This window comes from Arachis ipaensis, chromosome B1 (genome assembly GCF_059453495.1).
Source record: "Arachis ipaensis isolate K30076 ecotype BB chromosome B1, ASM5945349v1, whole genome shotgun sequence".
Classification (NCBI taxonomy): Eukaryota; Viridiplantae; Streptophyta; class Magnoliopsida; order Fabales; family Fabaceae; genus Arachis; species Arachis ipaensis.
In genome coordinates, this window is record NC_142436.1 from 22513282 (window position 1) to 22517345 (window position 4064).

A 4064-nucleotide genomic window follows, 5' to 3' on the forward strand; every position below is an offset into this window, starting at 1 on the left:
TCTACACAGCTCTTTCCCAAAACTTGTTTTGCCTCCTTGTCAAAGACTACATAACATGCATAGTCAGAATCATCAATGACATCAAGCTTTATTCGATACCTACTTAAAAAAGAAAATAACATAAAAAAAAGTTAAATATAGACTTATTCAATATCTAATCCAATGTACATAGACTTTAATTTAAAAAAATAAATAAATAACCTTGGAGTCATGGATAAAAGGATATTAGTAGAAAACTTGCGTCTTCATCGAGCCAAACCATCTCAATTGAGTATGGCAATGGAGAATTTTTGTAACTTGATAGTGTCCATGACCGTATCACTCGTATACGTACACACAAATTGTCGATTGTAGGATTGATGTCAGCAATTTTGTGAATACCAGCCATTGGAATAAGTAGGGAGATTTTGGATATATGTAAAAAAAGGGATTGATGTACTTTAAATTGTGGTGCTTTACATCTCTCATAACTTATCCTTTTATAGTTGCATCATAACTAAATTTTTTTAAATTTGGTTGACTTCAATTTAAAATTTAAAAAATAACAAACTAAGTAAAACAACCCAAACTTAAAATTTGAAAATAACAACCTAAATAAATAATAATTTAAAAATTCTAAACTAACGTAAATCTTTATTTATAGTAATATTAGTATGTAACAACCGAAGAATAATTAACGTAAATTTTTTTAAAACTCTAAATTTCTTTAAAAGAATGTATGTAGCTGCAATTTAAAAAAAAATCAACAAAATTTTAAAAAATAATTTTAAAAAGAATTAACAGATTTTTAAAAAATAGTGTTAAAATATAAAAAAGAACTATCTAAGTAAAATCTAAATAAAATTTAAAAAATAACAACTTAAATAAAATAATTTGAAATTTAAAAAATAACAACCTAAGTAAAACAACCCAAACAAATAAAACAATTTAAAATTTAAAAAATAACAACCTAAGTAAAACAACCCAAACTTAAAATTTGAAAATAACAACCTAAGCAAATAATAATTTATAATTTATAAATATAAATCCAAAAATTTCTAGTGACGACACGTAAGCAAAAAAACTCCCAGACTCAACGTATGAGCGCCACGTCAGCAAATGAGCTTCCCATTTGTATACTATAAAGATTTGTTCTAAAAAAATGGTTATATTTGATTAAATTTTTCATAAATTTGTTTGAAATGAAATATATTTTTGTTTAAAATTTATCTAAAATGACGTATTTTTACGTTTAAAATTTGTCTGAAATATATTATTTTTATATTACTTAATCTGTCTAAAATTTTTCTAAAATACATTGTAATAGTTAAAAATTTAGTAAATAAATGTCTATTCAAAATCTGTCACAAAATTGTTTGAAAAAAAATTCAATGAAATTTCAGACAAAATATAAATTAACAACAAAAACTTTTGGAACAAAAAAAAATTCGTCTCAATTTTATTTAAAACAAAAAACTTATTTTTAATTTATTCAAAATTTATCTCAATTTCATCTCAAAATTTGTTCGAAAAATATTGATTTGTAGTAGTATTTGTCTTTTCATATGAATAATTAGAGATTCGTTTTGAAAATTATATTTTGTGATTATTAGTTTAAAATGATTTTATTTTATTTTTTATTATAAATAGATATTTTTGTCCTAACAATAAAAAAGATTATTCATTCTTTTAACAAAAATATCAAAAGACATATTATTTTTTATAATTATTTATAAGAATATTTTACTATATATGATGATATATAATACTTTTTAAAAACTAATAAATAAAAGTTAAATGATGAGAATGTAATTTACGTGATAATTTTTTTTCCGGTTCAATTTGTTTCTCATATTAATACGTATTAAATAATCACCGTCTTCAAGAAAGCACTTTTTGATAATATGTAATTGGAATAGTGTTATATTAGGGGGAAAAAAATCATTTTAATAGATACTTCTTAAAAGAAGAGCTGCTAATTCCTATCTAATCGTACCAATTTATTATTAAATTCAAATGTTTTTTTTTTTCCGATACTCTTACATTAGATAGCATTGACGTGAACTTGGAAGGAAAAAAATGAAGAGGTCACTAAGCCACTACGTATGCTATGATGCAAATTGATTAGCAAGAAAAAGGCCACTACGTATGCCATGATGAAAATTAATTATTTAACAACCAGAATCATTTCATATATATATGCAGCGTACTTATCTCCTAATTCGTCAGTCATATCATCTTGTCCTTAATTTGATAATTTCCATACTCTTAAATCTAGTTAGTCTTCAACCACAACACACATTTTGTGACTTTCGTGACACGGAGGAGAAAAGAATGTCTTCATCTAAAGAAGTTATCAATGTCTTAATGGTGTCACCAACTCTTCAAGGCCACCTGAACCCAACTCTCAATTTAGCGAAACGCCTTGCATCAAAGGGTGTCCACGTCACATTAGCAATACCCGAAGAACTACGTCAGCGTTTCCAAAACCTCCACAACCAAGAAACCAATAATTTCCACCACCATAGCGACAAGCCATCAAAGATCCAACTAGCGTACTTCTCTGATGGCCTTAGCGTTGACCATGATCGCAGCAACGATCCCGCGGCCTTCTTCGCTTCCTTCGAAACCAAAGGTGCGGAGAATCTTTCAAACCTCATCACTCACCTAAAGGAGCACGATCGAAGCTTCTCGTGCTTGATCGCAAATCCTTTCATGCCGTGGTCAGTGGATGTTGCCGTTTCTCATGGAATTCCTTGTGCCATGTTTTGGCCCCAAGCTTCGGCTCTTTTTTCCATTTACCTTCGCTATGTATGCAAAACGAACTGTTTTCCTGACATGGAGAATCCAAATGAGACCCTTCAGTTACCATCACTGCCAACGTTGCAGGTTCGAGAACTTCCCAGCTTTTTGCTCCCCTCTTGCCCTCCCTACCACAAGAAATTGGTTACGGATTTTGAGCCAATCTTGGACAAAGTGAAATGGATTTTAGGAGCTTCCCTTTACGAGTTTGAAGAGGAGATAGTGAACTCCATGGCTTCACTGAGACCTATTCTCACCATTGGACCCCTTGTGTCACCATATTTGTTAGGACAAAAAGAGAGTGAAGATTTTGATGATCTTAGCGTAAATTTGTGGAGGCCAGAAGATTCTTGTCTACAATGGCTTAACGATAAGGCAACTAGTTCGGTTATCTACGTGGCATTTGGTAGTTTAATGGAACTTTCACAGAAGCAAATGGATAACATCGCAATTGCTTTGAAGAATACAAAGAAACCGTTTCTCTGGGTGATTAGGCCACAGAAGGGTGGTGCTGAATTGCCACAAGAGTTCTTGGAAGAAACGAAAGAAAAGGGATTAGTGGTGACGTGGTGCCCTCAGGCAAATGTGCTAATGCATCCTGCAGTGGCTTGCTTTGTAAGCCACTGCGGCTGGAACTCGACCCTGGAAGCTGTGACGGCCGGCGTACCGATCGTTGCTCTTCCCAACTGGTCAGATCAACCGACGAATGCTAAGCTTGTAGAAGATGTGTTTAAGACTGGGGTGAGGATGAGGATTGGGGAAGAAGAAGATGGGGTTGCGAGCGCAGAAGAGGTTGAAAGGTGTATTACGGAAGTCATGGAGGGTCCCATGGCTGAAGAGATTAAGATGAGAGCAGTGGGGCTAAAAGAAGCTGCACGGAAAGCGATGGTGGATGGTGGTTCGTCAGATAGAAATATCAATCGGTTTGTCACCGAAATTTCTGGGAAATCCACTTAGAATAATCAAGTTTCATTTGGATAATACAGTATTCTTCTGTAAGGGGGAAGAAATTGAGTAGAGAAAGAATTAATAGTATTAGATAGAAATAAAAAAAAAATAAAAGAGAATTAAGAATAAAGAAGAGAGATAGGGGGAGAAAATAATTTTATTGATAGAATTTTGAAAAGAGAAGATATAAATTATTTTTATTGTTATTATTACATTATTTATAATAAATTTTACTCTTAATAAAAAAATTTTAATTGAACTACAGATTTATTTCTACTCCTTACATTTTTTATTCTAATAAATTAGTCATCGATATACTTTTTCGTCACATGCTT

The 4064-nt window shown here is 31.3% G+C and overlaps 1 pseudogene across 1 annotated transcript; it reads left to right on the forward strand.

Moving 5' to 3' along the window:
* The first annotated feature begins 1809 nt into the window (after nucleotides 1-1809).
* On the forward strand, nucleotides 1810-3853 carry LOC148575944 (UDP-glycosyltransferase 84B2 pseudogene; annotated as a pseudogene). Its single transcript, XR_015902266.1, has one exon. The product of XR_015902266.1 is annotated as a UDP-glycosyltransferase 84B2 pseudogene (transcript).
* The last annotated feature ends 211 nt before the right edge of the window (nucleotides 3854-4064 follow it).